At 43.7% G+C, this 20937-nt stretch overlaps 1 protein-coding gene across 8 annotated transcripts in view; it reads right to left on the bottom strand.

The window, feature by feature from the left end:
- PDZD2 (PDZ domain containing 2) overlaps positions 1 to 20937 on the bottom strand; it is a gene marked incomplete at its 5' end in the record, with an annotated part of 198081 nt that overhangs the window by 159275 nt on the left and 17869 nt on the right. Inside the window, 2 exons of one of the 8 annotated variants that reach the window (XM_083818839.1) lie at positions 15129 to 15293; positions 16777 to 16849. The exons of 6 other annotated variants lie outside the window; for them this stretch is intronic. The remainder of the gene's footprint in view (positions 1 to 15128; positions 15294 to 16776; positions 16850 to 20937) is intronic. One more of the 8 variants, XM_083818840.1, reaches the window with a different exon arrangement.

The following is a 20937-nucleotide window of genomic DNA, read 5'->3' as shown; positions in this document are numbered from 1 at the left end:
TGGCCACAGAGCATTTTTGTACTGCCTTTAACCACAGCTCTCTAAAATCAATAGCATCCGTACGCTCCAGCGCGCCTTGCCTGCTCCTCCGGGGTCAGGGAAGAGGCCCAGCTTAATACATACTTAATTCAATTAAGAGCTACACGGCAACAGACTCCAGTAAATTTTAACCTTTCCTCCACGCATCGCTTGCTAACCTGCCATTAATTAAAACACAGTTATTAAACTAGCGTGTTTATAATTGCAGTGTTTTCCATGAATGAACAAAAGCTGCTTGTGAGATCCAACCAAACGGCGCTTGTTCATTCACGGCGCGGGACCGAGCGTGGCTGCCTGCAGCCAGCTGGCATTTCGACAGCACAAACATCAGCCTATAGACACACACAGAGGCAGGTCAGTGCAAATAACGCTCTGCCCAGAAGAAAACACCACACCGGAATATTTAACGTCCCTGCTTTGAGCATTTACAGCTGAAAAAGGCACCACTTTCAGGTGCCTGATTACCCAGAGGAGCCAGTGTATGCGTTAGTAAGCCCAGCGTACAGGTATAACCGTTCTCCAGATCCAGCAGGTTGCAATCCATCGCCTCCATAAGCGCATTTGCAATTGCACTAAAGTTAGATATTAGGAAATATTAAATACCAGCGTTACCAGCACCCTGGAACATCTGTCTCCCATCAGGCAGACCTCGGGAAGGAATCGGCTTTGGATGGTGAGCAATGAGAGGTCGGGGCCACGGATGGTTCACTGACAGCTCCCCTTAGTAACCCATGGTGTAATTTCATGGAACACCCAAACCTGCCGAAGCAGATGAGGATACAGGACGTGCACCCCACGCCTCCCCACTGAAGGTTTTGCACCTTCAGTTAAAAAAATTAAGATTCTTCAGATGAAGAGCCAAATCACTCAGCACACAGCTTTGACACTGCACACGGTGTAAGGCAGCAGCAGTGCACGGATTAGCTACGGGTCTATCATCATGCATTATCAAATTTAAACAAACTAGTCAAGTGACAGCAGAGCCAGAGTAACAAAGGATTTTTCACTTAACATTACTAATCCAGAAATGTGAAGCAAACTCACAAAAGCCTACATGAAGATTTGAACTAAAAAATATATATGTATATAGTTATTTTGTCTTTCTTTGCCAAAATAAAATGGTAAAAAGTTTTGTGCATGTGGTTTTTCATTCATGTGTAAGTATACGACCCAATGAAAACACACTGTTTCTCTTTGGGAATGTTTTTAGCATAAGCAGAGCAATGGGAAGGGAAGACTGGATTCAGACATAATTCACAAAATCAGCAAGAAAATCTCTGGTCTTTCACCTATAAATCTAAGTGAATAGGGCCATTATCAAGATGGTGCATGACATATTTGTCATACTGGTTTCCCAATATTTCCTCTTCATGGGGAGGAATTCACCCTGGCCACCTGGCTTTGGATAGATCCCATTAATGACTTCCATTTTGTATCAGATATTTTCAATATTCGGCAGAAACCAGCTCACAAGGCAAGCGTAAGGCAAGACCTGCACTCCATGTCCCTGCTGCTCTGAATGCTGAAGCACAGAATAAAAAAGCAAAGGAACTTCAATGTTGAAGGGTTCATCATATTTCTGTCCACTGGGGCGATGGTGGTCTTCTCCCGCAGGGGGGGAGAGGACCTAGATGGAGAGGAGGAAACCCAATGAACGATCTCACCATGGGGAAAATGGGCAGAGAATGCAGATACTGTCTGATTACCTGACTGCAGATCCTCCGCTCTGCATTCAGTCAGATGGTGTGGCAAACTGAAGGGCAGCTCATGTCCCAGAGTCACCTTTTTTGATGGATAAACAATTTGCTGATAAGCTGCAAGAAGGCAGCAAGGTGAGACGTGACCACTGTGTCTGTGGAGCACATCCTTGGATTTCTGGTTTTGTAAGTGGGAACAGTTTGGAAGAGAGGAAGAAGACAGGTTCAAAAAGACGCATAAACACTTTCTTGTTACTCCTCATTTTAAAATTATTATGAAATCTCAGTCTTATTTTGCTTCACGTTCAGAAAGAAGCACCATTCTGCTTTGCCAGCAGCATTTAAAAGCCCTCACAAGTGTTCCCAACAGCATTTCTACACAGTCCCTACTCACTGCACACATTTGCAACTCAGGAGCAATTATCCATACAGCATATTCCATTCTGGCCTGCTCATTTGTCTCGTAACTATTATTCTGCTTTTCAAACCACAGTGACAAACTCCTCCCCTCGCACGAGCAGATGGGGAAATGTCATCTCCCATTCATAGAGGAGCCTTTGACCAATGTTCTGACTTCGGCAATAAATAGAGCAGAAGTCTGCAGAGCTACCTATGCTTTATGGCACTTTTTTTATGCATGAGCTCAGCTGTCAACAACGTCAGCAGGAATATGCATGATTTTACGCGCAGTGTTTGTCAGCTGGTCGTTTACTATGCAGCAAGGGCCCGAGAGCAGTGAAGAGCAGAAAATCGGAGCTCCCTTCATTTAAATTTATAATCTGCAAAATCAGGACAAGGAATGATAATAGCAGAAATCAGCCCAAGTAGTAAGATTTCAACCAAAATGCTGAAGATGCAGGAGTGCGGGGGAGCACCAGTAGTTACCCACAGCTTGTTAAAACACTGCAGAGAGACAACACAACTAGAACAGCTGTAGTAGGGGAGCAGGCGAGGACAAAAGCAGCTGAATGACAAGAAGCACAGTGAAAGGGGCGAGTCTGCTCAGCAAGAGCCAGAGCAAGACGGGTGGCAGCACTGGGGACTTGCTCCTGGGGACACTTGTAGGGATGTCCCCCCTCCAGCGGGTGGTTGTGCAGGGATGTGCTTGGCGCCATTCATAGCGTGGCTGGAGACGACAGCAGGCTCCAAACCGAGGGACACAGCAGCTCTTTATTGCAGCCAACAGCTGGCAATGTTCGCTGCACTCAGAGGTTGCAAATCAGTTTACATTATAATCTCCTGGATCTGCACGCTCATAGCATCTTGTATGTGGTCTCCAGAGAAAGATCTGCCACTGCTTTTTTGGAGGAGGAGGAAGAAATTGCTTGCACAAAAAACCCTCTTGACTTTTGTATTGTGGCTGAGTGGGAAGCATACAGCTGGCAAAACAAAGGCAAAACAAAACTGCACTTCAGCTGAGCAAATGCCCCCGAAACTTGGGCAAGGCGTGATCCTCCTTGAGGAAGGTCTGTACCAGGGGGGAACACGCTGAGCAGCTGTGGCAGGGAACACCTTTGTACACATCACAAATAACTCTCCAAAGCAACAGGCATCAGGAAGAACAAGCACAAGAAGAATTTCCTTAATTGTGTGGTTCTCTGAGGTTACCATCATGATCTATCCAACGCTTCATTTTAAGCTGCTGTCTATAACCAAGCTTACCAACTCTGCTTAAGTAGGAGCAGCAGTGGAAACCTACTTATTATCCTTTCCTGTGGACTATCTGTTGGAAATGTAAAAGTCATTTCCACTCACTTTTATACAGGGTAGGTGAAAGAAACACACTCAGATTGGAGTAGCTAGATGTAGGACCAATACATTGTATATTTGCAATTTTTCCTCTTCCTAACTATCTGCGAAAGATTTGTGTTATAAACTCTGGACATCAGGAGGCAAACTGTGGCACGCAGGCCATACTATTGTTGCTTACAAACTTACCTATCCCATTTCTAGGTAGGATGGGTTTTTATTTTTTCCACTTAAAAATAACATATCATACTACAAATTCTTGCCCCTCCATTTATTCCCACCTTTTCCACAGCTGAAGAGCAGGAGGCTTCAAGAGGGATCATCAAGCAAGAAAAGCTTTCCATGCACAGTTAAGTAAGGAAACTCATTACTGTGGGATGTTGGGGATCCCAAAACTACAAGGTGGGCTCCAAACCACAATTAAAATCACAAGCCAGAACTTCATTGACAGCTATTACACATAGCCTGAGGCTTACGCAAGCCTGCCAAGCCCAGAGCAAGAAAGAAGCATGGCAGAAGCTACCATCAAATACATGCCCAGTTTGGCCATTCCTTCCCAGCCACATCTCACTGGCCATTTTCCTCCTGCATTGTCCCAGGAGAAATCTGAGAGATCAAACAAACAGCGCACAGCAGCAAGGGTTTCAGCATCTCTAATGGGACTCAATGACGTGCTTTGGCTCTCAAACATGACTACAGGGAGCATCAGAGAAATGGTAAAATGCATAATAATTATGGACAGCAATGTTCAAAGGCTGCAGTTGCAGATGCAGCGATGGACACATCTTTTAACTGTTGTCTTGCTGGCAAAGCAGGTGCTTAGAAAAAGTATGAACGGCTACAAATGCCAGGAAACTTGGGCTCTGCATCCTTCCTTGCTTCCACAAGGAAGCAAAACCCTACAGTGTTGGTTTGTTCAGTTCTCTTCTTGGGCATATTTTTGTTTTTCTTCTGAGTTGTTCTTGTTGTTTGATTGTTCTCCTTCACATACACTAAGGGTCAATGTGAGGTTAGGCTCCACCGCCCTGGAAGAGAGGTCAGAAGTCTGGTTGAAAACTTGCCCTTTTCCTAACCTCTTACGAGGTCTAAGGTCTAAATCAGCAGTGATTTCTGCCTTGGATTCCAGCCCTTCATCCAGGGATCTGCTTACAGACTTCCTCACAACTCAATCACACATTTCCAAGAGAGTGTTGGAGTCCAGAGGTGCCAGTACCAAGCTGGGATGCCTAAAATGCTTTTTTTTTTTTTTTTCTACTGGGATTTGGGCATTTTGAGATTTTCCTTTTGAAGAAGGAAAGGGATGAAAGGAGGATTTAATGGTGCCAGTATCGCTTGCCCAGCACAAAAGCCTGCTGGCTCTGCATGCCTCCAGCAGTATCTCACCAAGCCTCGGTGCTGAGTTGCACTCTCGATGGCAGCTTAGAAGAAGGCACAAGAGCAAGGCTGGATTCATTCCCCGACACTTCCCTGCCACCATTCCTCCACCCTAACCCAGGTGACAGCATTGCTCTCCCTCCCAGGGCACCAAGGTGACCACAGCCCACGTGAGCCCAGTGCAAAGGAGGGGACAGACCTGCACAGCAGGGGGACAGGCGACATTGCAGTGCCTGGCTGCATCGTGGGACTGCTCTCAGAATGCCAACCAGACCCCAAAAGGCTCTTGCAGCAGACAAGGGTTATAACCCCTCTCTCAACCCCAAAAATCTTAGAGCATAAAAGATATTCTCGGGTCAGAGAAGAAAAAGAGACTCTGTACGGAGGCTAGAGAGACAGAGACTTATTTGCAAAGTTAAGCCATTTCATTCGTGGAGCTGCTCTGCAGCATTTGCAGTATTGACATGAGGAGACAGTAATTGCCAGGATTGTTTTCTGCTGAGCTCTCACTTTCCAAAAAGTCATTACCCAATCAGTATGGAAAGTCATTAGCTAATCCCCATAGGATGACGTTGTTAACAGAGTTTGTTGGATTGCCTGGACACTGGCCGAAAACATAATATATGAAAATACAAATGAAGGAAACATCTTAAGCATTACTCAGCAGGATCCTCAGCTGCACTGGGCAAATCTCTGTGCTCAAACACTGGGTGCTTTTCCGTGCCAAGTTCAGCCCAGCAGATTTCCCAAAACAATTCAGGAGAAATTCTGAACTGCCCCAGTTGCATTAGTTGGTGATGTCCCAGAGTGGCTGCAGCATTTCTAACAGCATTTCCCCTATGCCAAGAAGAGGAAGGGCTGCAGATGTAGCTCTGCACCAGAGGAGAAGACAACCATCAGCAGGCACCTCAGAGCAAGCTGGGTGCCAGAGAGCTGTCCCCTCACAGACTGCCAGGGAACGACTGACACAGCATCTATGCTAATGCAGCAGCAGTAACAGTATGCTCACTCTTGATCCCAGTTAAAATCATACCCCAAGACAAACCAGTTATGTTCAGAGCCCAGATTAGCTAATGTAAGACTACAAGCTAAAGGAAAAACAACCTCTTGATTAAATGTTAGGAAGGTCATAGGGAACTGGGTGAAGCACGGGGAAGACATAACAAAGGATATCAAAGATACTTGGGGTTTAGCAAAACCAGGGAAACTAGAGAAAGAGGAAATTGCAGCCTGAGATGAGGTTGCAAGGAAGACATTTTAAGAAAACCAATTCTGGGCAGAGCCCTGGGGACTGGTGGGAGACATGGAAGTCACTGCTGGCCAGGGTAAAGGGTGCTAAGCTTGGGCTCCAAGTAGTTAAGTGAATGAAAAACAGGAAAACAATTCCTCTAGAAGTAGACATTAAGTTAAGACACATCTTTTCTCTAAATGTACAGCAGCTCTGTTTGTTTGGGGTTTTTTGTTTTTTTAGTTATTTCTCCACAAAAATTTGTCTCCACATAAAAGACAGTGATTTGTACTGAGCTAGTTGACAGAAACTGGTGGTTACCATGGGAGAGAAAACAAACTTCAATTCCCATTAGGTCTGCAAATCCCAAGTACTTCCCTAAATAAGCTGCATGCATGCAAAGCATCCCCCGTGGGCCCCAGACACACAGGAAGGTGCACTGCTGCATTGACAGGTTATTTGCTGATCACACCTGGTGGCATCCACGAAGTGATGGTGGCGGTGAGGGTAAAAAGAGGAAAAAAATGATTTATGAAGTACAACTTAGCATTTCTAAAGTGGTGGGAATGCAAACCTGCATAAATGCACTAAGCACCTTTTTCCAGATCTTGAGGGTTTTCTGGTGTTATTTTCCAGGTTTCAGACCTTTTATTTAACAGAAACCCTCACACAAAATTGTGAGCACCCTGGCTACTATGAAGCTTTCCCCCAACATCTCTGGGCAGCAGAAACACTAAAGTACAAGCCAGTGTGACTGAGATCCAGGTACACTCTTCTTTGCACGTCCTCTGTTTTACAAACTGTACTGCTCAGACAGGCAGCATATCAGGCAAGGCACTGTCTATCAGCCTTCACCAACTATATATTTATCAGCTGCAACAAAGTACTGGTGAGACCACGGCGTTGCCCTGATCACCTCTGCAGGAGCAAGGGCAGCAGCAGCACATGCAGGCAGGTGCCCAATCCATAGCTTTCATGCCAGCAGTTCAAGCTTTTGGGTGCACAGCATGGGAAGCCAACAACAAGGCCAGGCCAGGCAGCCCTGGAGCTGGCTGCAGCCTGGCACCACACTTGCAATTAACTTTGACCACCTATAATTTGAAGAGAGGATCCACCGCACCACGTCACAAAGCACAAACATCCCTCTACGTGGTACTGATAGTGCTTTTTATAAACTAAGTACCAGTTTCTGCTGCAATATTTTTCACAAGAAACTAAAGCAGAGTACAAAATAGCGCTCAAAAAAAAAATGCTGATTTTATACATATGGAGAACCAGGACGGCTAAATCACAATATTTTGCTGAAGCAAAATATTAATTGCAGATCTGTGGCACTGCCTCCTTTCTTTGTTGGGAATATTAGTGAGATAGTCTGTATCCATGGTATGGAAGCTGTGATCTGTTGAATAAATTTGGAACTAGAATTTAGTTAGAGTGCTTTTTCCCTTCTTCTTCTCATTGCTTTTAGGAAAAGAGAGTAAAAAGAAAACCCTCCCACTCGTAGAAAACCCTCCCACACAGCCAAATATTCAGCAGCAAGCAAGTAGCTTGAAGTTGTTCAGATCCACAGAGAAACCCCAGCTCTGGCTGCCCCAACATTCAGAAAGTTGCCTGTAGATTTCTAGAAGATGCATGATTTCTTCAGGGGGGGTTCAAACAAAGAAGGGAGAAAAAGAAAAAAAATACGACTCCCTGAATATTTGCTTTTTAGATTTTGAAAGGAAGAAAGTAGAATATTCCTTGCTATTGTGCAAAAAGGATATTCAGTAGAGTTTTGTCTTAGAAATTATTTATTTTTGGTTACACATGTAGTTATGTCTGGTAAAGTCATCTTTATAAAGAGATTCAGATTTAGAATGAATAAACTGCTTAGATATAAATATAGATATCACAGATCATAACAAACATTTTTCCATGAATCGGCTCCATTGTACACCATAAAAAAAGTTCCCAAGACAACCTGGGTGACCAACAGAAATATTCCAGATTTTGGATATTTTACTGCAAGGCTTTGTGTCCCTTTGAGAGAAGGCTAGAAGAACAAGTTTATTCTCAGAAAGGAAGGCCTGAACATAATGAGAGTCTTCAAAGCTGTGTAAGGTTATAAAAAGGACAGCAGTCAATTGTACTGCAAGCCCATTGAGAATAAAACAAAAATTAATCTGCTTAATTTTCAGCAAGGACTATTTAGGTTACATATTAGAAAAAAAAATGCAAGGACAGGGCATACAGGAACAAGCTACTTGCTTTCAGCAAGTCCGTCCCTTAGGTTTTTAAAAGAACAGACTAAGTAAGCTGGGATCAATCAAAGATGGCCTAAGTATATTGGTCCTGCTCCAAGACAGGCAGCTGGATCCCACTGTTCCTGGTGTCCCTCTGGTTCTATATTTTTTAACTTTCTGGTCCATATGCCTCCTTGGAGCAAAAATAGATACTCGGCAGAAAACAGACACAATTCACCCCAACAGCCAACTGCACTACTATTGACCGCTGTGTCCTCACCAAGAACACAGACATACATTTTCTACACTGACCCTAAAGCAGGATATTCATGTACTCATTGCACTCAATACCTATCATATTGCAGCTGAGCATCGGTAAAACAAAAATCAAGGGAAAAAAGGTGCTGTAAGAACAAAGCAGACATTTCCAATCCCCAAGAAAAAGGCTTGGGAAGGATCATATAGGTCAGCTAGAGACAATTCTCATAGAGTCATCACAGGCGAGAAAATCCATGAGTGACAGCCAGCACCGCCAGTGACCACGAGTGACATTACCTCCATTACAGACCCTCTTTAAGCTCGATTCATGTGTGGTAGCGATGCCCTGGAGACAATGACTGAGTGACACAGGTGGCCATGGACCTCCAAATCAAGTGGATCAAATCAAGATCTCCTGTCTTCCTACTGAGCTCCCAGTGGATTCGAGTGCCGGCTCGCTGCCCGCTGGCGGCGCGTACGCTTGGGGTTCACACACATTTCTGCAGTTTGTACAGCAGCAGATTGTACCAAAAGGATGAGAATTTTCAAAGAAATTCCCTGAGGCAGAGGAAAACATCTGGCACTCCCCTTACAAAGTCTTCCCTGCCACCCACACATGGGTTGGACACCACATTGTGCTGTCAAAAACCTCAATCTGTTTTTAACAACTAAGCAGAAACATTTCCGGCAAAAGGAAACTTAACCTAAATGTTCCTTTGCCAAATGATGCTGCCTCCTTTCTGTTTACATTTAAGGGGGGAGGAAACCCATTTTCCTATGAAAACAAATGGGTAATTCACTCCCACCCCAGAAAAGGTCTCCTACCCCTGAGAAAAAATGGCTTTCAAATGATAAACCAGACCACTACAGATTAGGGACACACCACGACAAAAGCTCTCAAACAAACCTCAGTTCTACCTTGTCCTGTTTTGAACTGATTGAAAACTTATAAACCTCCCATGTAAGATGCCAGCAGGCCTGGTCAAGGTGCAAAGAAGGACACCAAGCACTATCCATTCCAGGGACACACACACACAAGGCGATGGCTGCTGCCTATTTTCAGTCAAATCCTAGAGAAAACAGCCATGAGAGAGGTTCTTCCCTGAAACAAGCTCACAGCAAAAGCCAATGATTCTCGATCACAACCAGATTATGATTTGCACAGCGGAGCCCAGTGAGACAGAGTTTAAAGCAGAGGCTTATTTTTCCTCACTGCTACGGAAAGCTATCTAACTTGCAAAGAGAAGTTTTCAACCCCTTTGTGGACACGAGGGTTCTGGTGTGCGGGCCAGACCAATGCGGTTTCATCAGGGCTAAGCACTAATTATTCTTTGCAGCCTTTTATTGCGAAACTGTCCAGTAACTCCTCTGTGCCTGCTGCCAGTAACATCATATCCAGCCGCACAATTACTTATTCCTGGGATACGTAGCTGGATGGGGTTATCTGTTTGTTGTTGCAACTACTCAGTGTCCTTCTCCCTTCCAATCTATTTCTGGAGAGTGAGGATGAGGAGCTGAACCATTCCCCACAACAAGTCCTTCCCCAAACACCAACACCCCTCTTTGCTGCAACTCTGGTTATGCTCTGCTTTCAGTTTCGCAATTGGCAAGTACTTCCCCATAGTATTTAAGAAAAATAATTAAGAAAAACACTACACAGCATAGCCCTGTTACCACAGTACACGCCTTGCCAATGCAAGGATGCCGGATTGTAGCACAGCACCTTCAAAATCATACAGGCATCTTAATCCCAATTTAGGAGTCCCCATACCTATGGGGAAACCAGACTGGTTCAGAGAGACCATCAGACACCCCTCATTTCTTCCTATCTTTTACCAAGTATCTGAAAAGAATTGAATGAAGTCCTTCAAAGGGACAGTAAAGGAAGAAGTACATACTTTTGGCAGCCAGAAAACAGCTCACAAATGAATATTTAAATAACCGTTTTTCTTTTTGTCCTACGTAACGTGACATTCAGATATATGGCCAAGCATGAAAAGAAAGGTCAGTGCACCAAGCCTGCTGTCCATCCAGGTGTTAGCACCAGGAACATGTTATCAGTCCAAGGGTTAACTTCCACGTCAAATAATTGGGTAAAAGCAGGTTCATAAACAACATCACAAATAGTTAGGAAGTCTCATAATTCCCAATAAATTCAACCCCAGCCATAAGACTTCCTGTACCTCAGACAGGGATCTCTGCATGTCTGACTTCACAGATAACAACTTGACATTGAAGATCTTCTCTAAGCTAATTCCCTGTTATTGAAAGGACCTGACATTTTTAATCTTTACATCCATTCAAATTCATATCATTTTGCTGACAAATACTTTTAAGACAAAAGAATTTGAAAATCACTATGATTAAATCCTTCGCAATACTTTCCATTCAAAAATAAAACATAAAAATCAAAGCCATGAAAAAGAGACAGACATTAATTAATAAACACATTCACAAAGCAAGCTCTAAACCTCTAACATGACTTTGCCAGAAATATTCAATTGCTGGGAGTTTCTGATGAAAGCCACATTAAGTCAGCTTGTAAATCAATTCCAGCTTTTTCCTCAGTAACTCAAGAAAGTCTTGGGTATTTACAGAAATTACAGAATTTGGAGAGGGGGAAGGGGTGACCAAGGCCACAAAGAAAAGGATTCTCATACCAGATCTGCTTGGAGCTGTTATGCTTCTATCATCATTTAACTTAAAACCCCTTCACAATATAGGCCAGCTCAACAACAATCATCATCATCATCACCCCTTTTATAGGAAGATGGCTTGTCAAAGCAAAGGGAAACGGACAGTTTGCTCACGGCTGGAAACAAGCCTTTTTAAGTCTAAAAAGGTCAAACCAGGACCACTCTACCAGCCACCGTTTTCCTGGCTGGTTTTCTGCTTGGCTTGATCAGCCACTGGGACTCTGTTACGCCCGGTGACTCCACGCACCTCCAGGTGAATATTTTGGCTGGATACATTGAACTTGAACTTCAAAGCCTACTATTTCAGCCATCAGGGCCTCAGCATGTCCCTCAAAGGGTGAGTGCCGCAGAGCCACCCACCACCTCTCAGGGAGAGGGAAAGGTTTTCAGTGACCCAAAGCACCAAACTGACCCTGTTCCAGCATTGGTAAACACACAGCAGACACAAAAAGTCTTCAAAGTAAGGAGTAAGGAAGTATTTCATATCATAGGAAATATTTTTAAGTGAGATCAAAAAAAAAGAAGTTTGTCTTTCACTTACATTATAAGCAAAAATTTAGTCCATAGCCCATCCATCGCACCTTCCTATTTCGCATTAACAGCTTTTATGTAGATACTGACTCTGGTTAAAAATAACAGACCTAATTGTCCTGCTGCATGCTCAGCTTTTAAAGCCAACAGCTCATTGTATCGAGGCAAAAATATAGTTTTATAACCAATGTTAAATAAATTACTTAAGAAATCATCCAGCTTAAATAGGCTTTCCTCAATTACGATAAATTACAGAAGTGATTTGTTGGCATATTAGTTACAGCTGCGTGTGTATGGGTGTGCTGGCCAAAACATTTCAAGATCAAACAAGAAGCTGAAAGCAGACTAGAATACTTATTATTTTGCTGAACACCATGTTCAGGAAGTCTTCACCATGGCCATGGGCTGCCCAAGTACAGAACAGACTGATCCTGCCTCCAAAAGCTTGGAGCTGAAGCAAAGGCCATGAAACAGATCCAAGCACATGGGACAAGTCAGGAATGAATGAGTGTATTACCACCTCACTTTTTAATTTCAGTGTATTAAAAAAGGTATACTTAAATCTCTACATTTCATCCTGATGCCTCTGTCATCATGTAACCATTATGCAACACAGTGTAATTAAAAATAAACTTTTCACTCCCCAGCAACAGTTATGCAATAACTTTTAATTAACTGAGATCCTTCATGTTTAAGAAAACATTTAAGGAGTTTAAATTATAACTCGGAGCCTTTCCTCATAGCATCATATTCAAATCCTCCAACAAAATGTATCTACATCTTCCTTCTCATCTCTCCAGTACAAAGATGGTTTGTCAGGTTTTATTTGGTTTTATCTGCTCGCAAGATGCTGTCTCGGGGTCCTAAAAATGCAGAGACATATTTTATGCAATCTGTCAGCAACTGTCTTCGGATGTAAGGCTACAGGGAGCTGATGAGCTCTTTTCTTATCAGAATGAGTCACAAAAATGGATTATCCACACTTAATCCTCCTCATACTGGTGAATTTCCTCATTTTTTGTTCAATTAAAATAAAATAAAACAAAAATTGGCCTGATGAAACCTTGTAAGAACAGCTTTACCTCGGGGTGTCCTTGCAGAAAAGAAACATCTCTCTGCCATTTTAGGTGCCCCCAGAGTCCCAGTCTTCCTGCTTTCAGCACATGTTCCCAGCGCTAGGGATGGATTCCCTCATGCCCCTTTTATTCAATCCCATGATGTGCCCCCACTGCCATGATCAACGGCTGCATTTTGGAGGTTCTTTTTTCTTTTGCCTTTTTCTTTTTCTTTTCTTTTCTTTTTTTTTTTTTTTGGCAAATTTGTCATCTCCCTGCAAGCTAAATAAATAAGAAATTGTTTAACCTGCATCCTTCACAAAACTTTTTCACTGTAAAAGTCTCACTAATCTGATTTCCTTGATATTTAAAAAAAAAAAATCTTTCTGCTAATTTTCATGAAAGCCAATGCCTTTCATGATCAGAACTGATACTCCCCTTCCATTCTGAATGGGGATTTAAAAAGAGAAGTGTGAGTTTTGCTGCTGTTTACTAATCCCAGCACAGAGAAAAAGAAATCCAAACTGCCCGAAAACTCATCCCTGAAAATAAAGTGATTTTCCTATAAGATTAAAAAATGTGTCTATTCACAGTTTCGAGCTTAAAGAGGAAAAAAAGAAGCCTGCATACTTCTAGCATATGGTCCATGGCCAACTTTTAGTGCAAAGCTGTCCCATCAGGCAGCGAGCAGAGAGGCAGAATGGAAACTAGGGTTTCATCTTTACGGTTATTTCCTTGCTTATTGGATTTGGGTTTTTAGCTTCACTCTGAAATGCTGCCATGCTACATTTAGCACGTAGTAGCTGGCACCACTTTAAAGGCCCCAGCAGAACTCAGTCAGCAAACGAGATTAGTTACACTGCACAGGAAGGGGGGCTTGTGCGTTTTGGGGAGCGAGGGGGAATCAGGAAGACATCCCATTGCGGTGGTGAAACAACAGAGGAAGGGGGAGGAGAGGAAAAGAAGCCTGTTCTTAAATTCAACTTTCATCTTAGCCAGCGTGCTCTACTTAACCGCACCTGGTACCACCGAACTGTCCTAGGAGACTTTCCCGCAGACTGCACTGCACGTGAACAGCCTGGCTACTGGAGCAGAAGTGTGTGTCTTGTCATGCCACATCAAATCTCAGGTTGTTGCACCCTGTCAAGGCCGTGGAGCAATGCAATCAGTGTCTGCATCAGTGCAGCCAGCGTCCTTCGGCTGACACGGGAAGGCAGAGGTGGGTGAGGATCCTGAGCGGGCTGATGGCACGATTTTAGCAGAGCTGGCTTAACATCCCTTCTTCTTAAGAAGAAGGCTCTGCCACTCAAAGCTTCATTTAATCTCTCACCAATGTGAAGGCAGCTGCAGTGGGATCCACCTCCATATGCCCCTACAGTACCTAATCTGCCATCTTCCATCACTTTGAGGATGATTTGGGGCCAAGTGCTTCCTGTAAATTACTCCTTCCTCTGCAAAACCCACTTAATGGAATTAAAGCGAGGGATCGATTTGGCCCATGGTGTATGTGAAGTACAGAATTAGATGTTATCTCATTCCATTACAGAAAGTTCTAAGTTGGAGGAAAAGTTTCATTTGTAGGCTGATAAAAGTTATTATTAAAACGCACTGCAAAAATAGGAAGGGATTTTTTTCTTATACAAGCCATTTTAAAATATATCATCTATGCAAAGCATGTACATCATTAAAGAGTTATAGATGACAGCCACAGAGAAAGTGGATATGGAGAAAAGTTTAATTATTTTTAAAATTTCTTCTTCTGTTTTCCAGACAGACAAGAAAATCATTAAAGCAGAATCATAAAGATTACTCTGCAAGGAGAAAAAAGCCTCCTCACATGCAACTTAAGGCACAAAATGAAGTTAAACACATACTTGATAATCTTCTATTCATTAAAATACAACTTCGGTTAATCCCTTTGGGCGTTAGAATTTCCAAAATGTATCTGTAATGTCAAGTTAAGGTACTACATTTCTCCTTCTATCCTGTCACGTTTTTGAGTATTTCAGCGTCTCTTCCTCTAACACAGAAGGAAGAAAGTTTTTATCGTTTTGGACCTGCCCCTTGGAAACCCTGCTTCCTCATCAGCCAGATTTTGCTTTGGGTGTGACTCCCTTCCCTATCAGAGGAGCATACTCAGGATTGCTAATGCCCACATGGCTAATCTCCTGGGGAGGAGATAAAATAATAGAAAAATAGTTGTATAAAATATTAACATCTGAGAATTACACCACTTTATCAATAAACAAAAAGAATGGAAAGGGATAAAAACATATTACCTCATGCTTTGGGCATCAACCAGCAATTGGTTTGGCTTCAGCTGCAACCCTCCAAGCTTTGTCCATGCAATCTCTGACAACGCTCTTGCCACCTTCGTTGTCATCACTCAAAGGCTGTGTAGCAATACTTGCACGTCTGTCACCTCTGGTTTCTTCCCTCTTCGCCTCCCCAGGAGAAGAAGTATGCACAGTTTAGAAAGTAAAGATGGTCCTTTGCGACTGTAATATTAGTTTGATTTACACATAGAATGCCATCTTGGGTCAACCTGGCATTAAATTATTTAGGTATTTTGTCACTTTAGGAACTACAGATTTGATTAATTTCACCTCACTTCCCTTCCTATATTATATATCTGAATGCCCATTTTAGCTGGCAGAGAAAAGCTGTTTTTTATAAGGAGCAATTCATTAGACTTTTCTAGACATCTCCTTTAAGGCTATGTGAAGAGCCCCAAAGCACTGCCAGTTTTTATGCACTGAATGCAAGACATGCAAGAGCAGTAACTCTGAGAGCACTTGTATTTGGTCAGATGAGCAAAAACCTAGGCACCTGTACACTGATTAAATGAAGCTTATGTGCAAGGTAAAAAAAAAAAAAAAAATCCACAGCTAATTCTTGGAGAAATTACTGAAAATTAAACCATTATATTATTGGCATAAACGCTGAACTATTTCTCTTCCTGCTACAAAGGTTGAGCAAAGACCCCAGTCCCACAGCTCTGTCCTTCTGGAGTCGGTCCAGTACTAGCCCAAAATCCATTAGCACCATGTGGCAAGCACAAGCTCTCAAACCACTGTCCAAAAAACACACACAAACCACTGATAATCCCACAGACATAGCACCATGGGAGCAACATGACAGTGCCTAGGGTTTTCCAGCATCCGTGCCTAACTCAAAGGAGTGTGAAGACCCAAAAATGACCGTACAACCTCAGTGTCACATGGAGTGATTTGACAGCACAAGAGAAATGCACATTTATTCCTGATGGGGAGAATTGCCGTTCAGTAACTCTTTTACCCTTCTTCCAGTAATTTACTACCAACCAGGAAAAATACCAGCCTTTTCTACAAATATGCATAAAGTATTACTACCATGTGTGTAGAGAAGGGTTTTTTCAATTTCCTTCATTGCAGAACTTAAGTCGTGGAGTGATCTCAAGAGAATAATGACACCAGTGGTCTGCCAGAGCCCCTCCATGTGTGTATCACAAACCACCAGACATCAGCCTCGTCCGCCGCCTCTGCTCCAGACAGCCCCAACCAAAATAACCACGGTGGGGAAACTTGCAGAGCCATTACCCAGCCACTTTTACTCAACCATATATACAATTTATGCTGACTTTTAAAAACTCCCTGTTTTCTTCAATAAATATTAAAGTTAGTTGAGGAAACCAGCAATGGCGTTTAGTGGAAAAAGAGGTTTTTGGCTAATTGTAGAAGATGTACAAGGAGAAAAATAATAAATAACAAGAGAGGTTACAAAAACAAAAATATGTCCTAGCTGTACAAGAGATGCTGAAGCAATTTCTGCTTTATATGCTGGGATGACATTTTCTGCAGGGCAAAACCTGAATATGACTGTCCTTATGGAGAGCATGGACAGCAATGTGTGGAAAAGGCTCCCAACCTGGAAGAAGCTGGTCTCTACCTGCAAGGCAGCAGGGAGGTAATACAGAAATCCATTGTCCTGTGTCCTTCTTGATAGGGTTGAGTGGTTGCACCTAAAAAAAAAAAAAAAATGCTGGGAGAAAAAGGGATGGGCTATGAACACCTCTTCCCTGCACCAGGGTCGCAGATCAGCCCCAAGCAGCTGCATGCAGAAGGCTGAGACCTCACACGTTTCCAAAGGGCTGCAGCGGGTCCCTGTCTGGGTGACCTCCCCCTGACATGACTGAATGTACCAGCCATGCAAAGACCATAAATTTGGCTATGAAATACAAGATACTGTCTCCTGTGGTAAAGGACGGGGAGGGTTGTTCAAAGGTGGCTTTGCTGCCACAGCATCGAGTGGCTTTCTGCAGGCGCAGAGGCCTTCCAAAGCATGTTTATACAGTAAAATTCATCCAAGTGAGAATAAATCTGGATGTAAAATGAAATTATTGTTCTGGTAAAATAGACACTCAAGGAAATAAAAATAATTTGTACTAAAGATTCCTCAAAAGTGCCTCAAAAAGATAGGCCCCAAACTCCCCCTACACCACCTGAGATCCTCTAGCCAGGCAGGAAATCACCAAACACCAACAAAAGTGGTGAAAACATATGGCCTCGTACTTTTTCCGGACAGCTTTGCAGCGGGGCCGGCGCCAGGCAGCGTGGTAAATCACTCACCGAGCTCTTTGGAGGGATGCGGAGAAAAAGGCAGGCACTGGACCTGCGCCATCCCACCCCTGCGTCACCTCACCTCACCGCACGGCTCCTCCTTGGGCCCACGTAATTACTGCCACAGAGCTGCAATCATCCCCTCACAGCCTGGGACACAACCGTGTTCTGGAGCAAGGCCGGCATCCCCACTCACATACAGGGACGGAGCCCCAAATTAGGCAGCTGAGGGGCCATGAGGGGAGGGGGAGGCGAGGACAGCCCCCCAAGGCTCCTGAAGGAGTTCAGGCAGGGGATGGAGGATGGTCTAAACACAGTCCCCAAAGGCAGAGCCACCGGGACCTGCAATGAGCCTAACGCGGGTCACTGGGAAGGGGAAAGGATGCCAAGATTTAGCATGAAGAAAGAGGGCAGAGCTGCTGGGTGAGCACGGAAGTTGACAGGGAATGGCACAGGAAGGCAGGGGCTGCTGGTCCTCACTCCCGAAACCACAGAAAGGGCACTGTGCACCCCATATCTGTCCTGTAACAGAGTTGCATTTGGGGCTGGGGGGAATAGGAGACAATATGGGTGTCCCTCCACCCCTCCGTACGGTGGTCTGCCTAAGTCTGCCCCTCCTCCAGTCACTGTATTCTGACTAAAACCAAGTGAGGCAACTTTACTCCATCCAAATTTAAAACCCTTCATGAGAGCTACGGTCACCTCTCGCACCCTCCTCCCCGATGCCTGAACAAACCCAGAGGTTTTGGAGGAGCCCCAACAACAGCTGAAGCTGGGGCTCACAGTTCACACAGAATCTTCTGGAAGCAATTAGAAACAATGAACACTAAACAGGACAAACAGCAGACCTTGAGGAGGAAGCCTTGTTTTTTTCCCTCTGTTTCTCTGACAGAGACTTTTGACCTTAAAATTAAACAAGCCAAAACCACTTCTGCATCTGTAGGTGGAGCACAGCAGATGGGCTTGGGGCTGCCAAGCTCCGGGGTGAGGTGGGCCCCCACAAAACACCCAACTGCCTGTAACTGGAGTTAACATTTCAAAAGTGGAAGAGTTTTGCAAACCGTGAACCTCTGAGCCTTGACAATGGCCAGTAATGTCTCACTGGCAGAGGTACTGCTCAGCCTGGTACAGAGAGCATGCAGCTGAGAGCCCTCATGGGGACCACAAGATTGCTGGTTTCCAGAGCAGGTGACAGTAGCTAATAAAGACTTTGCTATTTGCTGATGCCTCCAAAAAAATGGGAACTGTGCACACTTGGGCTTTCTGAATCCTACCACAAATCAGACCTTGCTCTGGCAAAACACCTTCCCAAGCCACATCACTGGAAGCAGAGCAGACTTTTCTCCACAGATCCTTGGGTAAACCAGCTCAGATCCCTCTTTCAGACCTGCAGATCCACCAGTGTGGTCTGTGGGCCCACACAACATTGCTACACCCTTGTCCTGACCTCCGGCTCCTGGGTGGGCTATATATTCACTTAAAGACTTCCAATGAAAATATCAGCTCAAGAAATCACAGCAACAAGGGATGATGGGTGGGGAGAACATTCCCCGCAAGAAAGAATCTGAGCTCTCTAATTACACATATCCCATCTAGATATTGTTGTAAAGAGCTCTGCCTACATAAGGAATAGGAGATTTGATCTAATAAGCAAATAAAAATCAGAAATCTCTCCTGCCAGCCATGAGAAAGACTATCAATAATTCATTTTAACAAAAAAGAACATCAAGGAAAAATGCTGTGTTGGTTTGACATTTTGATATGTTGGTTCAGGACTCTTCTTTAATGTGATGTGTAACAAACAGCAGAGTGCACCTATAAATGCCAGACATGCTTGTATATTGTTGAATATTACAGTTCCTATTAATATTCACTTAGGCTTTTAAATTAATTCACTTTGATTGCATTTATGTCTCTTTTACCTCCTTTATCCAACAATAGGCCAAGTGGAGCTCTCATAAATGCTACACAGGGTTTCCCAAGAAAAAGTTCCATACTTGTCACCATATTTCCATCTGCTTCTTCATGTTATCCACCACATAGCCTAACATCCAGCCCAACTTGCCTGACTTGCTGTGAATTGATTAAGAAAAACAAGTGAAGACTCAGAACAAGGTGTTTGTGTGCTAAATCAACCAGTGGTGCAATTTCACTCATATATAGTGGTTTAATTTCATTTACAATTTCCACAGGAGCCTTTGGCGGAGTGGATGAAATTTATTATATTCCAGAAAGCACAGGCTTGCAATCCACAGATTTCAACGTTATGTTGCAAGATGTATTTATTGCATGGAAGATGTATTTATTGCAGTGGAGAACTGTTGGCAAATTTAACATATATTGCTCAAGCTCAGTCTGTATTCCCTTCATGAGCTCTCTTGTGTCTCCCATGCACTGTCTTCTAAGTTTAGGATGGTTAGGGCAAATTTCTTCCAAGATAAAATCCTCTGTAAAATGCAGAGAATGGTTAACTACCTATGACTTAGCAGTGCCAAGGATGAGTAGAAAAGTAAATACTCTTATTGTTACATCACTTTGCTTAAGGATTCGCCTTAAAGTACATTTTTACGCAATATTCACACCCTTCTTTAAAAATCTATTTCCCTGGAGGAAAGTCCTTGACAGTAACCACCTTTTCTAGAGGATGACATTGCATGCACAGTATTTGGAGGAAAAGCAGTTGTCACTCAGGTCCTGAGCATGGCTGCATCCTACAATCTTTTGGCTATACATTCATAGATCCACAGGTTTTCTATGAATTGTAGTTTTTAAATTACTATTTATATAGACTGTTACAACTAGAAAAGAACTGTTCAGATACAGTTTGATGAAGGGGTAACAGCTACTGAATGTGATGACAGTCCAGATGGTAAAGCTGCTATCTAATCCAGATGATAGAGTCATATCATCTTCGTTATATCCAGTCAGTTGTAAACAGAAAGAGTCAAAAGGACATTTATTTATTTATTCTTACCAACTGTTTGCAGATCCCAATGCTGACAATTGCACCGACTGGAATCCTACAGCTCTGCCAGCTGCAGAAAAACAGCACCCACAGAAGTGCACCCCTTGATGCTTTAACCCATGCTGGCTAACAGGGGAGTCATCTTCCCACCAGCCAGTGAGCTGTCAGTGGAGAGCTTTTTCCACACACATCCACAAGAAACCCCCATCCCCGGAATCTCAGCTCCGGGCTGCCTCTGGGGAGCAGCTCCAAGGACAAGGTCTTCAACCCTAGGCCACCCGCACCCCACAACCCACACGGCTGCCTACCAGCCATCCCGAAACCATGCAGGCATTGCACCATACCACATGCAGAGGAGAGTAAGTCCTGGCAGAGCTTGCAGATGGCATCCCTGCAGGTGGGACCCGCTGGTCCCAGAGGCGGCCCTGGGCCTCCCCTTAATCACTTGGGGAAGGAGCACAGGGATGCGATGAAATGTTCCAGTTGAAGACAGATCTTGAGTCCCTTTTACAAGCCAACAGCATC

Source organism: Anser anser, assembly GCF_964211835.1.
Source record: "Anser anser genome assembly, chromosome: Z".
In the NCBI taxonomy this organism is placed as follows: domain Eukaryota; kingdom Metazoa; phylum Chordata; class Aves; order Anseriformes; family Anatidae; genus Anser; species Anser anser.
The sequence above is the reverse complement of the archived record's forward strand: the minus strand, read 5'-3'. Positions and strand labels throughout refer to the sequence as shown.